Source organism: Eumetopias jubatus, unplaced genomic scaffold, assembly GCF_037043125.1.
Source record: "Eumetopias jubatus isolate StellerSeaLion01/CBP00866 unplaced genomic scaffold, mEumJub1_p1.0 scaffold_3, whole genome shotgun sequence".
NCBI classification, from domain to species: Eukaryota; Metazoa; Chordata; class Mammalia; order Carnivora; family Otariidae; genus Eumetopias; species Eumetopias jubatus.
Genome location: NW_028274809.1, coordinates 165,635,097 through 165,658,283, shown reverse-complemented (window position 1 = coordinate 165,658,283; position 23,187 = coordinate 165,635,097). Strand labels below are relative to the sequence as shown.

Here is a 23,187-nt window from a genome sequence, read left to right as displayed (position 1 = left end):
AAATTAGAGGAGTATCAGAAAGTTTTGTGGCCCTGACACACAGTAAGGGTAGCTGTGATTCGGGGACGGGGGACAAGTGGGTGTTCTTCAGACCCCACAACACCGCTCTGCACTCTCCCCTCCCACACCGAGAATCATGGATCTAAGGCATCCTCTTGCACAACCAGTTCAATCATCTCCAAAATATAACTGCTACACTGTCCTTAAGAAAATTTAAAGGATGGACAGATGGGCAAATGGATAGGTAAAGCAAATATAGTAAAATAATAAAAATTCTTTCAACTTTATGTTTGAAAATTTTCATAATAAAATGTGGGTTAAAAAAAAACACAGGAGGGGAATATTTTACTTCCTTCCTTGGAAGAATATCAGTTGGGAAATGCTTTCTATGATCTCCTTCTTAATGCATTTTAAATGTGTTCCCTCCTTCCCTTGGCCATTCTTCAGTCTTATGGTGAATCCCCTTATAATTATCGAATATATCTGTACATATTTGTGTGGGTCTCTCTTGCCTCCATAATGAACATATAATTTCTTTAATAAGAACTAGGGTGATATTGACTTATATTTACTCTGTGAATGGTCAAAACATACTCTCTACTTTCTCTTTAATGTCTTGTGAGACCAAATTATTCAATTGCTGCTACACACAGAGTTTGTCGCTAATCATCAGATACTTGCATTTTTAAAAATAAATAGAATCTTTTAAAAAATAATAACAAAATTAAAAAAATTTCCTTACTAATCAACACACTTGATTATAATTAAGATGACATTTTAGCCCCTATGGAGTTCATTTTTCACTATTTTTTTTATTCATGTATATTACTTACTATACAGTAATGGCAGTTCCCTGTGTTTGCATGTGTCTATTAAATATTTCCATTTATTCCATGAACGTGAGTTTCATTTTTAGGGTAGAATGTATTCATTTTACTACAGTAGAAGAATAGGTCCAGTAAGCCTGAAATGAAAATGGCATATTTCACAAATAGGTAATAATATCCAAACACAGTTTTATTGCCTAACAACCTCCAGATTTAAAGTTATATAAATAAAATATCCATTTTCTGTCAATGGCATACTATCTGTAGTCCTGTGGACTAAATTCAACAATTCTGTGCATTGATTTAAAATACATAGACTCCAATTACCTAAGCAAAATATTCGAAGTCAGTTATTCAGCTGGACAGAAAGGAGAACAAATATTCATCTGAGAAGTCTGATTTCCTAATCAACCATCAGACGGAAGTCCACATTTTTACACTTACAATTCAGAATATTTGAGAAAAGTGAAGAGACTTGGACATCATTTCATTTCCATTCACGTTTATAAAACTCCTACAAAGACTGTGAGTCAATCAACAGGAGATACTGAACTATACAACTCTGTATCCATACAGCCCATTGTATGATAAAATGGACAAGTTTATCCAGCTTACAAAATACTTTTCCTGGACTCTAGTTCTTAGATATTATCCTCTTTCTTCCCACTCCTAGCAAATGTGATTGACAGAACAGTGACTTCCCAAGATGTCTATGTCCTAATATCCAGAAACTGAGAATATGTTACCTTACGTGGCAAAAGGGACTTTGCAATGTGATTAAGTTAAAGAATTGAGATGGAGAGACTTTCCTGGATTATCCAGGCGAACCCAATCTGTCACAACATCCTTATAAAGAGGCAAGAAGGTTAGAGTCAGAGAAGGAGATGTGATGATGGAATCAGAGGTGGGAGAGAAAGACACTAGAAGGTGCTACCCTGCTGGCCTTGAAGATGGAGGGAGGGGCAATGAGCAGAGGGATGCAGGCAGCCTTTAGAAGACGGAAAAGGCAAGGAAACGGACTGTACCCTAGAGCCTCCAGGAGGAATGCAGCTCTGGCAAACACCTTGTTTTTAGGATTTCTGACCTCTAGAACTAAAGATAAGTTTGTGTTGTTTTTAGCCACTAAGTTCATGGTGTTTTCTTACAGCATCCATAAAAAACAAGAACACCAACCCTCTTGAACATAAGTGACCCTTACTGTATCTGCCTTACCACTCCTGATCACTCTCCTCCCACCACCATCTAGTTTGCCTACTCCTCTCTTCTCTGAACTGCCTTTACTGGTCACCTATAATGTTTATGTTGCCAAATCCAGCGATCACTTCTTGGACATTTTCTTGTCCTTTGTGAAGCATTTGGCAGGAAACTTCTCCAAACCTGGGTTCTCTATCAGTCAGGCTCCTTGGTTTGCAATGAGATTACCTCCCTCATTTTCCTCCTAGCAATGGGATGTGCTTTAGGCAACTTCTGACATGACTCCCGATGATCCCCACTTCTTGGTATTCACATCCTTATGTAATGCCCTCTCCTTGAGTGTGGGCTGGACCTAGTGACTTGTTTCTAATGAATAGAATATGTCAAAAGAGATGAGATGTTACTTCTGAAATTAGGTTACAAAGAGACAGTGGTTTCCATGTTGTCATACTCTCCTTTCTCTCCCTTGCTTGCTTTCATGAAGCCAGTTGTCACACGAGCCACTCTATCAAGAGGCCCATTTGGCACACAATTTGACAGGTCCCTCTGGCCAACAGCCAGAGAAGAACTGAGGCGCTCAGTGCAATGCCATGAAGGTACTGATTTCTACCAACAACCACAAGAGTGGCCTTGGAATCAGATCCTCCCCCAGTTGAGCCTTGAGATGAGACCACAGTCCTGAATACAAAATCTGAATTATAGCCTTGTGAGAGAACTTGAGACAGATGCACCCAGCTAAGCTGCAACCAGATTCTTTTTTTTTCTATTTAAATGTTATATTTGCCTCCCACTAATAAACCTTTATTTCACTCAAACTGAGCAATAAATCTTCCACACTGAAGTATCTTCCTAGCCCAATTAATCCAAAGGAAAAAAAACTGAAATGATTAGTAAAGAAAAAGGTAGGGACTAACACACCCTTTTAATATGTTTTTAAATATTTTTAAGGTTTAAAAAGTGTTTAAAGTTTGTAATTACTAGTTGGAAAACATTATCTGAATGAATACCCTAATAGCAAACCATTATAGAATGTTTCAGTTGCACATGGGGCAGAGGGGTAGGGATTCTCTTCACAGCACCCCAGCTTTCTTCATGAGAAGGTCAGAGGTACACTGGTTTGTATTATTGCGACATCCATTAGGTGATTGTTGCTTTTCCTTCAGCAAGGGCTCTTTTTGTCAGAAGGGCATTATGCTTGACCTCCAAATTTGGCTGACAATTTACTGATGAGATTCATAACCTTCGGATTGCTCTGATATTTTGACATATTCGCTGGGTTCTGGGCCACATCCTGGAAGGCCACCATAACTTCTGCATCCTGCATGGCTGCAAGAACCTCTGGATCACTAAATTTCATTGAGCCCAGGCATTCCTGCCATTCCAGGCATCCCCCCTGCCATTCCAGGCATTCCTCCAGGAAAATTACCAGGCATTCCCCCAGGAAAGCCATCTGGGAAAGAGCCATACTGAGCTCCTGATTGTTGTCTGGCTTCTTCCTCCCTCTGGGCTCTTTCATGTTCTTCCCAAGGCTTCTTAACCCTTTCTATTCTTTCTTTGATCTCTCACTCTTCACATTTTTGCTCATACTTTCTCCGATGTTCAGTAATTTTCTGGGCCCTCGGTTGAACTTCTTTCAGCATTGCACTAGCATCTTCATTGTAATCTAGTTTACAAGCAAGGGCAAGATCATGTGCTGCTTCTTCCCAATGGCCCAGAAGTCTGTGTGCTTTCCCTTGCCACTTATAAGGCTGAGCTGAATCAGGATTTATTTCAATAGCTCTGTCACAGCCTCGAATGGCAGCATTTGGCTTCCATAATTTGATGAAGACACTGGCTCTCTTGGCATACAGAATGGCCAAGTGAAGATTCAGTTTGATGGCATCTGTGAACAAGTCAATGGCTTTCTGTGGTTCACCATCATTTAGGGCATCAGTGGCAGCCACTTTCTTATCTTTTGCCTGGTCCATCATTTCCTCAGTTATCTCTACATTTTCATCTCCCATTTCTTGAGGGACATCAGTATCTGATTCAATCACACCTTCATTGTCAATTTCTAGATCACTTTCCTCACTTGATGGTTTGTCTGTCTTTATGTTTTCCTTCGCCTTCTTACTATCTGTTTTTTCTTCCTTGATATTGTCTTCTGATTCAGTTTTATGAGTGGCAGGCGGTATTTTACCCCCCATGCTTTCCACCCACTCCCGCAGGAAGTGCATTTCCTTGGCGTGCAGAACGCTCGGATCCTGCTTACACATTTCCACGAAGGCCTGAACCTCGCTCACTTTGCAGGGGTCCATGGTCTAGAGGCAGTGGCAGGGGGCAGGCGCGGCTGAGGTTGCACCCGATTCCAGGAGTGGGTACCTCAGTGTGATTGTGTGGAAGGGGGTGGCTGCCGCGAGGCAGAACCTGCAACCAGATTCTTAACCCACACAAACTGTAATCTAATAAATGTTTGCTGTTTTAAGTGATTACATTTTGAGGTATTTGTTACACAACAATAGATACCTAGTACATGTGGGTCATAGAGAGAATATACCTAGTCATGAGGAAGATAAGACTCCTGGTTGTATAATCTGACTTCAGAGTTACAAACAAAAACATGAGGCCCCTTAAGAAGAACAAGAAAAGCAATATATCGTAGAGTCTCAGACTAGAACACTGTTTAGAGATCAGAATGTGATTCAAGACTTAACTCGCCCCTAATTTACTAGGTCATCTCATTTTCCCCTTCAATAGCTGAAATCTATGGACACTTACCCTCATGCTCAGCTAGTAGAAATTCCATTCTGCTTTTACAGCTCCTTCTGTTTCTAAGCAACCATCCCACCACTCCTCTGGTTATGACGTCTGCTCCTACGTGGTTTTGGTTACCTCATGGACCCTGCAGCCTGCCTTCTGCCTATGTGTTTGTCAGCTCCTATATCTATTGCTGGTTTGCTAGGGCTGCCATAACCAAGTGCCGCAAACTGGCTTAAACAACAGAAGTTTTGTATCTCATAGTTCTGGAAGCAAGAAGTCTAAGATCAAGGTGTCAGCACGGTTGGTTCTTTCTGAGGGCAATGGGGGAGAATCTGTACCATGTCTCCTTCTTAGCTTCTGGTGGTTTGCTGCTAATATTTGGTGTTTCTTGGCTTGTAGAAGCAACACCTCGATGTCTGCCTTCATCTTAACATGGTACCTGTATCCAAATTTCCCCTTATTATAAGACCACCAGTCATACTGGATTAGGGGCCCTACTCCAATATGACCTCATCTTAACTAATTACATTTGCAATGACTCTATTTCCAGATGGGGTGACATTATAAGGTACTGGGGTTTAGAACTTCAACATATGAATTGGGGGAGGGGGTGGAGAGACAAAATTCAACCCATAACAACACCTGCTACTACTTCTCTCTGTATAACCCCAGATTCCTGGGAAAGATAATCCTCCTTACCTCCTGACGATTACTTACCCATTTGAGTAAGTTTCTTACAAAGGACTTCCTTTTAGAACTTAGGCTGACCTATAAATTGGCCGGCCTTGGGTGAAAAAAACATGTGGCCCAGAACATACTCATCTATGTATCTAGACGATGAACTACCTAGGGCTGCTTCCTTCAGCAGGAAGTTCTGAGAAACAATCACTTTGAAAGGAGCCATGGGACAAACAGGCAGAAATTCCTAACTTTGTGCATCCATTAAAACTTCTATGACATTTTTATTTCCCAACTTCCCTCCTACCTTGCTGGTGCTCAGTATTAAGCAATTCTTTCTCTACTTTCTGTTTAAACCTTACTTCCTTCATCTTTGTTCTCAACTCCATTCTGTCCCCCATCCCCCTGGAACACTTTGCTATCATCCAACACTTTGACTTCATCCAAACCCACGGTTTCAGCTGTCGCTTTGGATTTCCAAATCCACTTCCTAGCCTAAACCATTCTATAGAGCACATTTATTCACCTGCTTGCCTGGCTTCTCTACCTAGGCAACACACACATACTTTAGACTCAGCAGACCCAAACCGGAATTTGCCAGCTCACCTCCTACAAACATGCCTCTACTTCAGCTCACACCATCTGTATCCTCCTAGCCCCTCAAATGAGAACACTGGCATGCTTCCCTCCCACCAGTCACCCTGACACACACCCAGTTACTGAAACCCAGGGCTTCCCCCTAAATATCTCCCCTACTGCTTCCCTCCCAGCCATTCCCACTTTGACACCTTAATTCATGGCTGCTCACTTCCCTCCTAGACAATACCAACTCTCAGTGCAGCTCTCAGAATGTTATTTCAGAAAGTACAAAAGTTATCTCATTATTTCCCTGCAAAAAAAAAAAATCATTTAATAATACCTGACAGATTTGGGTTAAATTTGAAGCATAGAAAAATACCTAATTTCCAGGACTCTGCCTACTCTTCTGGCCCTTCCTCTCCTGACTGCACGGTGAGGGATATTTCCCTGCATGAAATTAATAAGTAGACCAAATTAAAAGGATTCTGTGATCAAACGTGATCTAGTCTTGTCCATCTTCAAAAAACCCACCATGGAATTTAATTTACATTTACATTTATGTGAGTATTTATCCACATCCCCACCCATACCTGTAGATCATGCCATCCTAGTCTTTACTACTTTGTAGTAATAATAATTACTACTTTGTAGTAATAATAATCATTGTTGCTTGATTGTTTTCTTGAGGGCAGGATCTACTTTCCTTTATGACCTCAGAGGCTAGTGATGTGTTCAATCATTTTTTGTTAAATGAATGTATGAATATGTTAGATTCTGTAGTGAACACATTGCAGTCCTTACCATTAAAGAATTATATTGAAAGAAACACACATTTCATAAATAATTACAATATCAAGTTTGATATCTGCTACTCATAAAGTGCAAGGGGCCAGGATAGGGAGGGACAAAATCTTGAGGGAGCTGAAGAGTTGAAGAAGACTGGTCAATACCCAACTGTGGTCACAATGATAGTTCCAAGTCCATCCCTTTGGAAGAATGATTCTTTCATGTGCTCAACCACATGAGCCTTTGCTTTCAATCAAAAGAAACAGCTTTCATAATTCCACACAATAATCTTTCCAAGTCTAAGGATTTGGTGCAAAACCCCTCCAGTCTAAGGAAGAATTTGTGGCAGACTTGTTAACAATGTGCGGGCTGTTTTGTGAACTCCTTATCACTAGAGGTGCCCAAACAGAAGTTGGATTACCTACTTTGGGGGAATGTTTTAGATGTCTTCATAGTGGTGGGGGAGAGATAACTAGTGTTACATAAGGTCAGTTCCAAACATGAAATTCCATTATTTTTATATTATTCACTTATAATTGTTAACAATGAAACTCACCTCTTTCAGATATCAATGGCAGAAAAAAGCTTTGATCTAATAATCATTTTGTTCTTTAAAGCCTAAAATGCTTAGGCTTCATGTCATATGGTACAGGATATATAATTTCCTTTTATTTGTTCATTAAATTTCTCAAATTTTATTGACTTTTTCACCACAACCTTTAACCCTATTTATTGATTAAAAGTAGTTTTTTTAGTATATTTACAATATGTACATGTATGTGCTTGCGCAAGAGAGACAGAAAGAGAGAGAAACGTTCCTCATCTCTATCGGGTTGAATGTCAAGAGAGATTTATTTTTATTCCTTCCAAATACTTGGTCAAAAGGGTTATATTTGCAGCAGATTACAAGGGTTAACAAGGGACTTGAATCTTGAAATGCCATTCATCTTGAAGTAGCAAGTGCCCAGTCTCCTATAAATGGAATGTCATGTTATTTTTAGATGAGGCTTTTGCCAAGAGGATCCAGGACACAGTGAACCATGTTCAGTCTGATTAGCGACCTTATTTAAACATGAGAATGGCTACAGTTCCTTAATGTGACTCACAATAAGTCTGTGGCAAGCCTATTCCCTTAGTGAGGGTGCATTATTTAGTTTATAAATTTAAAAGAGTGGGGGGAAAAGGCTTTAGAATAATGCAGTCATGTTTACTAATAACAGAGCATGGAAGTTTGAGATGAGAGTATAGTTCTTGTTAGGTAGGGCACCAAGGTAAATTTTCAACCCAAGATCTCCTAAGGGGTTCTCATTGACATTCATGTCGCAATAGTTCCTAAATCCAGATCTGCCCACCCAGATGTCATAGTCCAAAGACCAGAAATTTAAGCAGATTACCCCCAATGCCAACACACCTCGGAGAAAAAAGGACAAACAAATATGAGGTAGAAACAAAACCAAGTGTTTGCTACTTTTATTAGACCACCGCGGTCAAGAAAATCATGTTATGAAAAGCAACCCCTCAGGTAGCCGGTGAGGATGCTTATGAGTATGTATGAGGAGGAATCTCTAAGCAGGGAGCCTAGTGTGGCTAATAATTCTCTGTCACTACAAAAGAAGGTTCTGGAAAGTTTGTCTGCTGGACTATAAAAGATGTACTCGGGGCTAAAGAACTGTTTCACTGGATTTCCATATCTAGATTCCAAACCAAAAAGCTTTTTGTTGGGGAGCCTGGGTGGCTCAGTCATTAAGTGTCTGCCTTCAGCTCAGGTCGTGATCCCGGGGTCCTGGGATGGAGCCCCACATCGGGCTCCCTGCTCCACAGGAAGTCTGCTTCTCCCTCTCCCACTCCTCCTGCTTGTGTTCCCTCTCTTGCTGTTTCTCTCTATCAAATAAATAAAATCTTTAAAACAATAAAAAAAATTAAAAATAAATAAATAAATAAATAAACTTTTTGTTGAGGGACCTTACCATAAACAATACACCTTATCAATAGGTAAATACTTTTTCAAATCATAGTCTATTTCTTCATTGGCCTTACAGGCACCTCATTTTTATTCTTAAGTGACCAAACTCTCTAATGCTAGGACTTTCATATAGCTCCTAAATTTAGACAGAGCACTAATTCATACAAATCACAGCCCTAATGCATGTATGTAGGGTTTTTCCTTGGAATGGACAGTGCTCTCCTCCACCAGAGTGAAGTCCCATAATATCCTTCAGAGAGAGGAAAGAGAACCCGTTATTTCTCATACACAAAGCTTCTAGTAAATTGGGGCTTATTCAATCCAAAGGGCAAGCAAACTGACCCACAGGGAGAACCACCATCTATCTAGATCTGCCAGCTCCACCAGAGGAAACAAAAGGATTTCAAGCCCCTCGGAATTCCCCCAATGCCTGCTAGCTCTCCTAACAACCTATTGCAAGATGCCCATGACTGCCAACCCACATCATTATTACCATGTTATTAAAAATACAGATTTCTTGGCCCATCCTGATCATGCTAAGTCAGAAGAGCCAAAAATCTGCCTAGTTAGTAAGTTCCTCGGATAGCCCTTACACTGGAAACTTTTGGAAAGCACTACCGTGGTGACCTCTCTTCAACCAGATTCCTCTTCCAATATAGGGCCCGAACACAAATGACTGAGAGGTTGGGTAGGAAACCAAGCTCCCTAAAACGACTTCCTTAAAACTTGAATAGTGTTCTGCTTTAGACAGACTATTCTCACCGGCCTCTGCACAGATCCCTGGTGATCTCCTAGTCCTCGGGGCCATGTTCTTATACGGGAAAGTCTTAGGCTGGTTTTGACAGTTGTAGCTCCACGTGACCCTTGTTCTCAGACCCAACTAGCTACTTCGAAGCTCAATTTCCCTTTGCAGCTACCTCATGTTCCACACAGCACTGGACCCATGCTTGGCGAGCATAGCACACAGTCAGGGTATAGGCCTTTGTTCAATGAACACTCACACCACCTGCAGCTTGGGAGGAGACAAGCTCTACTGAAACCACGAAACAGCAAAATCCTTGCAAGGCAGGTTACTCTCAAGAGGAATTTTCACATTGTTTTTCAAATATTGGCATTAAAATAAGCTTCTTCCCTTGGGAATCATTTCAAAGAGAGAGTAAATTTGAAGGCCTTTGAGGTTCCCCTATATCTAATGAACATATCATGCAAAAACAAATTGCATTTCATAAGCTGGCAATCACAAGAAAAGAGTGGCTAGAGCTCAATTTAATTAACTCATTAGACATGTCTCGTTTTAAAAACGAAACCAGTTCCTATCACAGAAATTCCAGAAATAATCATGACCAGTAGCTTTCCCGGGTCTCCCCTGTACTGTTTAGCTTTGGAATTTTAGTACTCTCCCTTGTTTTCATTCAAGTGATTCAAACACAAAGAAATAAGATTGCAGCCCATTAACCCCAGAAGAACAGTGGCCAAGGAGCAGGATGCCGCAGTTGCTGTCAAGGCCTTTGAATGAGAAAAGTAACTGGACGGGGCAGCGTGACATAATGTGTAACTCATCAGAATTGGTGGCTTCCCAGGGCCCCTTCTCGTGGTCATGCTGGAGGCCGTTGTAACATGTCCAGCAACTGCTGTGGGTAATTATGTGTAGTTATATAAAACGGACTAATGCCAGCCAAGCAAATCGCGTGGAAGGACTGGTTGTGTTCCTTGTTAAATGTTTTGTCAAGCTGACCATGCCCTTTATTTATCTCTAACACAACATGCTTATTCTGCCCCATCCACTGTATTCACCCTGCAAATTTATGAGGCTCTATTAATCTTCTGCCCTGCTGACTATCTCCGTTGCAAAGTGTCAGCAGACTTTTGTACCTTGCTAATGTACAAAGGGCTTCCTATGAGTAATATCAGCATTTTGCCTTTTAATTGCACATATAATTTTTAGGTCTTACAGCTAATAAGGGAATTGAGACCACAGTTCATCACTGTCTCAAATGGTACTCCAGGGGTGTGGGGACTGTGGAAGCTGAGAGAAGAATATAGCTGTTCTGGTTCCAAGCAATAGTTTCTCTCATTATAATGGTACCATCCCACTATAGTGTCAAGGGTCTGTCACTTTTCCCCTTATACACCCTACTTTTCCTGGGCTTTATAACTCCACAGTAAAAATGGACTCTTCTTTGAGAACTTTTCACGTTGGACCTCAGCTCATGAGTATTTTTATCACCCTTCATGTCAGTTCTAAGTGAAATTAGCTGTGTGATTTTTAAAAATCAAAGAAACCAACATTATCTATTGGCCAAACTCCTGAACGCCTAAGGTTTTCAAATGGGTGAATTTTTGCTAGTCCTTCAGTTGACCTTTCTTCTATTGGATTTTTTTTTTTTTAATGCAGACTCAGGTTTAAGTACTTTCAAGGAAAAAATGTTAAAATAAATGGGGGATTAGTGTTTGCAATGTGGGCATTTTGGTTTTACGTTAATAGCCTTTCACAAACATTTTTACTATGCCTGAAAAATGTGCATTATTGATGAGTGTACTTCTTACTGTGCAAAAGCCATTAGGAAAGAAACGAAAGGTCTGTGGCAAGAAGTGGATACGCAGAGAGGGCCTGGGTAGATAGTGTTTTCATTTAGCAGCTAGGGAGTGCCCATAATCGCCCTGCCCAGACTGGACTATTTCATATGTCTTTTCTTCCAGGCACCTCCACAGTTATGGCACCTCTTTGGGCACCTGGAAAACAGATACTTGGGGAACTGTGATTATATGGCATTAAAAGCAAATTGCTGAATTTATCACACAACTAATTCAATGAGTACAGGAAATCAGACACTAATTTGAAAAAGAGGTCCTTTTGGGGAGGTGGGAGGCCTGGGTTCCTGTCCTGGCTGTTTATGATTCTGAACATTTTCACGTGCCTTAGCTGCTTTAACTGTGACTCAGAGAACCGGACTGTGGGTTAATGTCCTTTCCATGGCTTTGATTCTGCGTAGGCAGGACAAAAAAGACAGAATCAGAAGGGCTGAGCATCAACCTGCTTCCATCAGGCAGGGAAGACTCCAGCAAAACTGAATGTCATATTTGCCACCCTCAGCTTCCCATTTCCTTCTTCTCCTTGTGGTGTCTGTATTTCCTCCACATCTGAGCATCAACCCATGGAGTTAACCCACCTCACTGGAAGGTGGAGACCCCATCTCTTAAGTGCTGTGACTGAAGGTCCTCCATGGGGTCTGACGTTACTCATTCCTGGTTGTGCAGGAATTTTAGGTGCTTCATTGGCTGAATCCTTGACTAATGTCAAAGGCAGAAGAAAGCCTTCTGGTGGTTCTAGGTGTACCGCAGAAGGTACCAAGCTGAGACGAGATAACAGACGCTCTTCATGATTTATGAGAAAAAAACTAAAGCTCTTTGCAGGATGGAATTCAGAGGAAAAAAAGCACTTCAGTGACTACTGTATGTCATTTGCTCTCTCCTTAGCTTGGATTACAGATACTATCTTCAGGCTACAAATAAGAAAGTTGGGGTTCAAAAAGCTTAAGTAACTTTTCCTAGATACGAGGTTCAAATCTAGACCTTCTGAATCTTTTAATCATCATCTTTTCTTGTATCATGGAGCAAAGAAGCCCCAAAGAAAAGATGGGTATACCGCTTGGGATTTATCCTTAAATTCATGGTTTAAAATATACTATTCTTGGGGGGCGCCTGGGTGGCTCAGTCGTTAAGCGTCTACCTTCGGCTCGGGTCATGATCCCGGGGTCCTGGGATCGAGCCCCGCATCGGGCTCCCTGCTCCGCGGGAAGCCTGCTTCTCCCTCTCCCACTCCCCCTGCTTGTGTTCCCTCTCTCGCTGTGTCTCTTTCTGTCATATAAATAAATAAATAAATAAATAAATAAATAAATAAATAAATAAAATCTTTAAAAATATATATATACTATTCTTGGACTCACTCTCCACCTTTACTTTTGCCTTGTTATTTATTCATTTAGTCATTCACTTAAAATGCATTAATGAAATATCAACTGTATGTGATGTCCCCATTTCATTTATATACAAAGATGCTGCTAGGACTGCCTCCCAGATGTGCAGTGGGACCCGGGGGGCTGATGGGTAAGCAGTCTTGCTTCTCCCATGACAGGCAGAACCATCAGGTTAGTGGCCATTGATGAGCAACAGGGCCTCCGACATGTTTTTTATCTTGCTATGTCACGTGCTATCTAGCTTGAGCATTTGTTTTGTTTTATAGGTTTTTTTTAAGTCTTTAAAATTTAATTCCGAGTGTAGTTAATATACAGTGCTATAGTAGTTTCAACTGCACAATATAGTGAACTCGACATTCTACACATGACCCAGTGCTCATCATGATAAGTGTATTCTTCATCCCCTTCACCCATTTCACCCATCCCTATACCCACCTTCCCTCTGGTAGCTATTAGTTTGTTCTCTGTAGTGAAGAGTTAGTTTACATTTTTTTAAACCATAATCTATGATTATTTTACTTAACTTTGAGTAAATAATAAACAATAACCACTGCTAAACCTATCACAGTGTGATAACTAAGAGCCTTGTTATTTAGGTAAACAGAAGTTTACATGGATTATTTTCTTTTTTTTTTTAAGGGGGTGGTGCGGAGGGAGAGGGAGAGAGAGAATCTTTTTTTTTTTTTTTAAGATTTCATTTATTTGAGAGAGAGCGATCAGGAGCAGGGGGGCGGGGCAGAAGGAGAGGAAGAAGCAGACTCCCACCCAGCAGGGAGCACGATGGGGGCCCAATACCAGGACCCCAAGATCATGACCGGATCTGAAGTCAGATGCCTAACTGACCCAGCCACCTAGGCACCTGAGAAAGAGAGAGAGAGAAGCTCAAGCAGGTTCCATGCCCAGCGCATGAGCCCTATTCGGAACTCAATCTCACACCCTTGAGGTCATGACCTGAGCCGAAATCAAGAGTCAGACGCTCAACCACTCAACCGACTGAGCCACCCTGGCAGCCCTGGAATTATTTTCTTAAATGAAAATCCATTTGATGCAAAGAATAAAAGGGTTTTTTTTTTGTTTTTCTTTTTTTAAGAGAAAGAGAGTGCATATGTGTGCCCATGGGTGAGCGAGTAGGGGCGGGACAGAGGGAGAGGGAGAGAGAGAATCTTAAGCAGACTCCACACCCAGCATCTGAGCCCAACTCGGGGCTCGCTCTCATAACCCTGAGATCATGTGAGGCGAACGTGATAACCACTACACTACGGAAACAACCCTGAGATCATGACCTGAGCTGAAATTAAGTCGGACATTTAACCGACTCAGCCACTCAGGTACTCCAAGAATAAGAATTTTATAGCCAAAAAAAATCCCTAGAAGTTATAATAAAAATTAAGAGTAGGTCTTCAGAATTTTTTTTTAAAGATTTTATTAATTTATTTGACAGAGAGAGAGAAAGAGAGAGCACAAGCAGGTGGAGTGGCAGGCAGAGAGAGAGGGAGAAGCAGGCTCCCCACTTGAGCAGAGAGCCCCACATGGGGCTCAATCCCAAGACCCTGGGATCATGACCCGAGCTGAAGGCAGCCGCTTAACTGACTGAGCCACCCAGGTGCCCCAGAATCTTTTTTAATAGCTTAAAATCTGCGCTTATCCTAAAATAACTCTTTTCTGCTGTTCATCACATGTATTACCACCCAGTGATATTAAGAACACATATAACATAGTTCCATAAACTGTTTACCAACATTAGAAATAAGACTGCATTTTCAGAGCACATTAGCTACTGGAATCCTCCTTGCTTTATACAGACAGAATTCTCTTGGGACTATAACAATCAATGAGTCAGATCTATAGAAGGTTTATAGATTCAGAATCATGGACAAAGTAGGCACCTTCCAGGGAAAGCACCTTTGAAAAGGGAGACATAAATTCACATCGATTTTTTTTCTTCCATGATATTTAGTAGAAAACCAATAATATTAAAGTTGTGAGTATTTTGTATTTTTTTCATCCCTCACAGGGATCAATGTCCACCTTAAAATAGTTTCATAAAAGTGCCTACTGAGATATTCTAACTGGTGAGTACATTGACTTACTATAAACACTATTCCTTATCTTCAATTTATACTAAGATTATGTGACTATGTTCATGTCTCAAAGATAATAATGACTCTGGGGTCAGAACACCACATCTGAATCCTGGCCCCATCACCCATTAGCTCAATAACTTAGGCTAAGTTACTTAACCTCTGCCTGCCTCGATTTACCCATCTATAAAATGGGGATCAAATTGGACTACCTCAGTCAGTTGCTGTGAGGATTAATTAGATTATATAAGGAAAACATATAAAACCATTCCAAGACCTAGAGCTAAATGATGGTTTTAAAACTATTTCAAAGTCTGATTTGTCAGTGAGTTTTGCTGCCACTTCCAGGAACATCTCTTAAGCCTACTGAATAGAGAAATGACGTCTCACCTTTTATTTTTATTGGAAAATCCTTTTTTTTTTTTTTTGGTAAAACAATTGGCTATCCAAAAATAAAAACTAATAATGTGCTTTTCAAATTTATCTTTTCATTACATCATGGCGTTAATTTCAATAACTACACAATAAGTCTATGGAAGAAACCAGAGGATATTTTAAAATCATAACTGGGGGGGCACCTGGGTGGCTCAGTCAGTTAAGCGCCTACCTTCAGCTCGGGTCCTGATCCCAGGGTCCTGGGATTGAGCCCTGCATCGTGCTCCCTGCTCAGCAGGGAGCCTGCTTCTCCCTTTCCCTCTGCTGCTCCCCCTGTTTGTGCTCATGCTCTCTCTCTCTCTCTCAAGTAAATAAATAAAATCTGTACAAAAATAAAATCATAACTGAGATGTGTGTATCCTGTAGGAAGAGCAACTTGGCTACTGGGATAGATGGACTCTAAGATGACCTCCAGCGATCACCACCTTCTGGTACTCAAGCCCCCGTGTAATCCCTTCCCTTTGATATGGGCTGGATTGATTGACTAGCTTCTACAACAAATGACAGGACCTTGTTTCTAAGAACTGTGGCTTCCGTCTTGCTCAATATCTGTCACTGTCTCAGATCTCTCACTTGGGCAGAAGCCAGCTGCCATGTCATGGGGCAGCCTCATGGAAGGTCCCACGTGGTGAGAGACCAAAAACTACATGAGCAAGCTTAGAAATAGATCCTCCCAACTAGTCAAACCTTCAGATGGAATAGCAGCCCCAGCTATCAGCTTGACTGAACCTCATGAGAGACTAGAAGCAGAGGCACCCAGCTAATGGCAGCTGGATTTCTGGCCCACAGACCTGTAAGATGATGAATTTTTCTTCAACTAAGTTTGGGGATAATTTGTTACATAGAAATAGATAAATAATACCAACACTGCTGAATCAAAAAAGGCAAATTTCTAGCTTCAGCAGAAGACAAACCGGGGTTCTCTGTGGTTTGTGAGCCAAATCCACCACACATTTCTATAAAGGGAGAGATAGACTATAGACTTTCATAGAAAAGTCTACTTTTCTGTCCCCCTGAGATAAACCATTGCATTTCCCAGATGACAAGCAACCCTCTCAAGGTCACCTAGAAGAACACGGTTGTTCAGCACCCCAGATGGTTGACTCTTACATGAGTTGTCTTCTCTAGTCTGTGCCAAGTGTTGTATGGATTCTTCTGCATGAGAGTAAAATAATGATCACCAACCATCTTAAATGACTATGCATATATTGAATTTTATTTTCAAGTGTATGTTTAAATTAATGTTCTTAAAAGTCTAGGATTTTTGGATAAACTGTATGTATCATAGAACCTCAGTAATCAACACATATCAATTTTGTGTTCTAGATACTGTAATTCCCCAGCACTTAAGACATGAAGATAGTCAGACAGTCACCCTGTCCATGGCTGCAGTAGAAGCAAAGTAAGCTCTGAACATGTGCTACTCAGAGTGTGGTCCATAGACCAGTGGTGGTCTATGAACTGTTTCTAACCTGTCTGTGTTAGGATAAGAACTAAAACTGAGAGAAAAAATTTGGAAACTAGCCTGGCAATTGAAAAACCAATTGTCTGTTATTTACAGTTACTTAAAAAAGTAAAGCTTGCCTTTTGAATTTGGATGTCTTCAGGCTTTTTATTTAATTTTTCTTGTAATTATTTGTATCATGTCTTACTGATGTATCAATCCACAAGAGATTGGAAGGTTTTTTCTGTAATGTTCTTTGTCACAAGGAGATTGAGAATGCTTTAAAGGGTCATTAAAAAGCTTCCAACAGGGGGGCCTGGGTGGCTCAGTTGGTTAAGTGACTGCCTTCGGCTCAGGTCATGATCCCGGAGTCCTGGGATCGAGTTCTGCATCAGGCTCCATGCTCAGCGGGGAGTCTGCTTCTCCCTCTGAACCTCTCCCCTCTCATGCTCTCTCTCTCTCTCAAATAAATAAATAAAATCTTAAAAAAATAAAAAAATAAAAATAAAAAGCTTCCAACATCCTTAAATGTTAAGGGGTTAAATCAAAGTTTTTATGACAAGATCCATTTCTATCAATACTAGAAATACTTTGGTCTGCCATAACAATGAGCTAAACCCACAAACTGAAATATATATATGTATACTGACCAAAGATTTGTAATGGCTACTCAGGACGGTCATATACCAGTCCAAAAAAAGTTAGGGTGTCTGCTTCTCCCTTATAGATGCCCTCTCCTGTCAATATTTAGTTTAATATTTAAGCACAATATGCTAAAGCCAGGTACTTCTTTCTTCTGCTTCATCAAATAGAAAAGCTCTAAGAATGGAAGGAATTACAGTAAGTGGATGGAGATGTTGAAAATTTGTGGCACAGTGTACAGGGATGACAAACCCTTGACACTGTCACTGCGTCCTACCTCCATGACAGTCATTTCTACCACTCAACACATTCCTCCTGCCAAGCCAAATGCAGCTGCAGGAACCTTCTCATCACAGCATGCCAGGAAGCCACTACTAATCAATCAGAGTGGGCACATGAACTGAACATTCATTGCCATCTCTACTATAATGAGAAAACCATGGGTATCATGAGAATTAGATCCAAACCTGGTTCTGACAACCAGCCATTTGAATCTGGTCCACTCTCATCATCTCGCTAGATCTGTGTGTCATCTGTAACAGAGGGGGCTGGACTAAATCAGGGATTCTCACATTAGAGTTCAGTGTAGCCTTTAAAAAATGCCAATGGCTGTGTCCCAACTATTGAGACCCTTTTTAGGCTGGCTAATGGCACCTTAGGTATTGGTAATTTTTAAAGCTGCCCTGGTGATTCCAATGCACAGCCAGAGTTGAAAACCATGGGTTTCGAGGATCTCTAGAGGTCTTTCTCAACTCAAATATTCCAAGACTCTATGATTATGTGAAGCAATAATACAGTCAGTCACACAGACTTAGAGTCTGCCAATTAAATTGGATTGGCTAGGGCTTGAAGAGCCAACTTAATCCCTTGGGTGGTTTATAACTAGAGAGAATAAAAGGCATAGGGATTTTGAATTATGAGGTAATAATTCTATCTTAGGTGCATATGATCACAACCACTCAAGCTTTACACTTGTGGTTTTTATGACTCTTCAGGATACCTTGTAAGAATTATTATAGCCCCATAAATCACTCTTGACTATTATTACAGGTACATCATAATTTATAATAATAATAACTATTGTTAATAATAATGTGCATTGTAATTATCCAAGTTTTTTTTAGTTGAGGATCTCTATGCATTTTATTGACTTCAACTCTTTAATCTTAATATTTCCATGAAAAGGCCATAAACTCATAATCATCCCATTTCATAGGTGAAGAAACTAAGTCAAGTAGTCACCTGAGTAGGTGTATAAATGTATATAAGTATGAATACAAAAATATATATATTAAATGAGTATGAGTATAAATATGTAAATATAAGTATTTGTTTGTTTACACATGCTTAAAATTCAATCCAGAACCTATAAGTTTTATTCTTATGATACTAAGCATTTAGGAGTTTAAACATCCTCTCTCAAAATTTCCGTATGGGTAACCCTATTTTATTTATTCAGCCATACCTACTACTCCCCAGATACCAAAAATACAGGGATGTGCAACCCTCTAATATGGGGTTGGAAGAGAGACACATTAATAAATACTCACAATGAAAGGTAACAAGTGATTTAATAGGAATGTGTCTGTGGTACCATGGTGGAATTGGGAAGAAGTGAGCTGACTCCCAACATTGGGAAGGTTGGGGCAGGTTTTCCAGAGAAAATGACTTGAGAGCTGTGTTTTGGAGTTGAGTTCAGCTGCTGTGAGAAGGTGAAGTGTGCTCCAAGCAGAAGCTTTTTGTTGAAATTCAGAGGCATGTTGGTGATGTCTGCTCTGTGTACAAGGAAATGGGAGAAGGTAAAGCTGGAAAAAGAAGGTTGCGAATAAATCCTGAGGTTCCTTAGACATCCTAAGGATTGTGGTCTTTTTCCTACAGGCCATTTGTATTCGTGGCTTGTATTTACCTCTAGATCCTCCTTTTAATATGGAAGTCTTTTGCAAGCAAATGCTATAGTTTTAACACCTTTCTTCTTTAGAGTTATTTTAATACCTTGAGAAAATAATGGGAAAAAGTATGTCATGGATTTCTACATTGTTGTAAGCAAGGGTCTCAGAGTATTTCACTGATCATTTACCAGTTTTCTGGACTGGGAGATGAGGGGAGCCTGTTTGGATGTGCAGAATTTTAGAACTGAAAAGAACTTGGAAGTCAACCTCAGAAACTTTGGAATGACTCTCACTCGTCAAAAGCTCTGATCTTATGCCCTGTTCACTGGTGTTGCGTAGCATTTACACAGTGTTCTGTGTGACACTATCCTGCCAAAGTGTTCCATTAAAAAGGGAACGTTCATGGTCAAGTGAGTCTAAAAGCTCTACATTCTAGAGCTCTATCTCAAAGAGCCACTAAATACATTAGGTTTATAAAAACTATGAATAATCCTATAGGAAACAGTTCTGTAAATTTATTTAAGCCAGCATTTCCCAAACATATTTAATAATAGAACTATTTCTTTCAGAACTTCAATTAATAATCAACCTTTTTTCTCTCTTATATTTGTCACCTAGTTGCTGATTTTAACCTGCCCTTCAGACATGAACTTTCTGGCTCCTTCACTGGTTTCTTTCTCTTTTTCTCCTACCTGAAACATCTCGGTTTCTAATAAAGAAGAACCGGAAAAAGGCTGTCATTCATATTACCCTAATTTTTAGCAGTGTACTCAGATTATATTCACAGAACACTCAAGGGTTGCCCATCTCTGTTATGAATACAAACACAGAATCCTCCCTTCAAGTATTTTTTTGATGTCCATCTTTCTTGGATAGCTTTTCCTGGCCACTCCTTTCCTCTGGACTCAAGTACTCCTGAAGATTTGCCCCTTTTACCTGTCAGCTATCCATGGTAGCAATGAGCAAAATGTCAGCCCCTCTGTCTTAAATACTCCCACACAGCACCTAAAAGAATCCTTCATTCTCAATTCAAATGGCCTAAAAAATTGTTGAATGAGCCTTTCAGCATGGTGTCAACTTAAGAAATAGAAAAATATTAAGCTGCATTTTTTTTAGATTTATTTATTTATTGGGGGGGGGGCGGAGAGGGGCAGAGGAAGACAGAATCTTAAGCAGACTCCACAGCTTAATGGTGGGCTCTGTCTCACAACCCTGAGATCATGACCTGAGCCAAAACCAAGAGTCGGACATTTAACCGACTGTACCACCCAAGCGCCCCTGCATTTTTCAAAATAGATTTTATTTGAGAGAGTGAGAGAGAGAGAGAGGGAGTGGAGGGAGGGGAAAAGAGAGAGGGAGAAGCAGACTCCCTGCTGAGCAGGGAGCCAGACATGGGGCTCTACCCCAGGACGTAGAGATTATGACCGGAGCCAAAGTCAGACACTTAACTGATTGAGCCACCCAGGCGCCCCCGCATTTTTCTTTTAAATCAAAATGCAAATAGTTTTATTGAGTCCCATATAACTATTTTTGAATATTGTCATAATTAAGAATACTACTTTATTAAATAGAAGAATGTTAATGAACAAATGGCACTGCTTTAAAAACCACAAAAATGTTACCATATGGCCCTGTTTGAGATATAGTAACTCATGGCATCTCCTCATTTAGATCTTACAATTGTAAAATTCTTTACAACTCAGAAAGTGGCTTCAAAGACATTTTCTAATTTAAAACTCAAAAGTACTTTGAGAGTACATATTATCATTACTCCCACTTTACAGTTCAGGAATTCACAGCTCAAAGGTGTGTAGCATAATTGCTCAAGGTCACACTGCTGAGCTCCGACTAGAATGCATTTACCACTGCATTTACTGAAAACCCTACTCAAAGCAGACCCCTTTCTAGGACCTATGATACACAGATGAGACAGATGGGGTTCCAGATAGCTCCCAACCCAAACCTGACATGCCGTGGTTGTAGTATTGCCTCCATATTCAAGCTAGAAAGGGCCAGGTGAGCAACCAGAACACCTCCACGGGCCCCAGATTTCTCAGAAAGGCGTGCTGTTTGTTCTGTGATGGTCTCAGAGCACCCAAGCAGCTGCTGCCACCCGGAGGTCCCCAGCTTGCTTTTGGCCTAGGTCTGGGCCTGCGAGTGGTAATTTCCACCATACCCAACATCAACCTGGTTGCCACAGGCTTGGGAACAAGAAATTCCAAAGGACTTTCACACTTTCTCAGGGTCTAAAAGGTTTTCCTAAGTCTAGCAGTGCCTCTCAAATATGGGCATGCATCAGAATCACCCGAAGGGTTTATTACATCTCAGTTTGCTGGGCCACTCTCCCCAGAATTTCTGACTCAATGGATCTGGGGTGGAGAAAATAATTGGCATTTTTTACCAGTTGCCAGGTGATGGTGATACTGTTGGCCCAGGGATCACACTTTGAGAACCACTGCCTTAGAGTCTGTCTTTCCCTGACCAACCAATTCTCTTCCCTCCATTGATTTGCTTTTGCAGGAGTTGAAATTTTACTTCAGAAATTAGATCTTGACTCCTGCCAGAAGTTAGATATTACCTCTGCTCATACATCTCCATTTGCTCAATTACAACGTGAGAGAAAAGTACCCTGATTACAAATGTTCCATGGCTAATCATTAATACCAGCTCTGTCATTATATCGCTTTTAAGCTTTGAGCAAATAAGTAATCTCAATTTTCTTGTCTACAAAAGGGGGTGATATGTCCAGCCCAGTAGTTTACACAAAGATAAAATTATACCCCTATATAAAAGAACCTGATAGGTTTTACTTTAAAAGTTAGTGATATAAAAATCAAAGTGAGGTCTTTCCCTATTGTGGCACTGACTAGTTACTGGTATAAAGCTACTTGTCTAAAAATATACAGCAAGAAAAGGCAGAATCTGATATAAAATTCAGGCCTATTCATTCCTCTTATAGATTTCCCCCAGGTACCCTACTCTACAACAATAACAATAGTAGATAAATACTCAAATGGGCTTTGGGAAGCTTAATATAGAAACTGACAAGAAATAAAGTGATCCGTTCACTCCTCTAGGTATCTATTTCAATGGTTCCATTAGTAATAGAATTTCTTTTCTGGATGCATAATTGATAACAAAATAAAAATAAAAATAGATCTTTAATCTAAGTAAGTACAATACATATTACAGTGCAGCAATCATTCCTGCAAAACTCAGGAGTGTGATTTCATTATGCCAAGTTTTAAAATTCCCTTAAAGCTCATCAATGAGGCTTTCAGCTAAATTCAGTCTGAGAGAGGTTTATGTTTGCAGTTGGGGGGTTAACTCCCTCTTCTGTGAGAGTCTTCTTCATACCCAGAAATAATCCTATCCAGGTAAATATTTCATCCCCCTTTAAAATAAATGATTTAAAACTCCAACATCAAGAATGGTAGCAAGACAAGACTTATGCTGATGGTGAGAACAAAGCATATGAAGAAATCACCTAAGAGTTTAAATGGGGGAAACTGAGGAAATGATTTCATAGTGACTTGGTTTGCCTTCTTCTAAAAATAGGAGCTTAAACAGTGTAGAGTTGTAGATGGTTTACATGAGGTAAAAGCTTACATGGATGGTAATGATGTTTTTTATAAGCCGCCAAGGAAATGCAATTCTGTCTAATTCAGTTCAATGAGCATTAAGTAAGCGTCCACTGTGCTTGGCAATATTTTAGTCAGTGGGAATGCAAAAATGAGGAGGGCACAGCCTCCTTCTTCAAGTGACTGAAAAAGTCATATTGCAGTGATTCAAAATGAAATGGTTTCAGTTATATGCTTAGACTTACATTGCCAAAATTTAGCTTGGATCATATTAAATAAATGCAGATATAATGTAGGTTGGTTGAACTCAAGTCCACAAACACATACTGAGTATTGGGCACTTAGTATGGGATAAGGGATGTGCAAGGAACC

General features: G+C 40.3%; 1 pseudogene; it reads right to left on the bottom strand.

The window, feature by feature from the left end:
- Positions 1-3,210: 3,210 nt before the first annotated feature.
- LOC114211477 (hsc70-interacting protein pseudogene) lies at positions 3,211-4,333 on the bottom strand (annotated as a pseudogene).
- Positions 4,334-23,187: the final 18,854 nt, after the last annotated feature.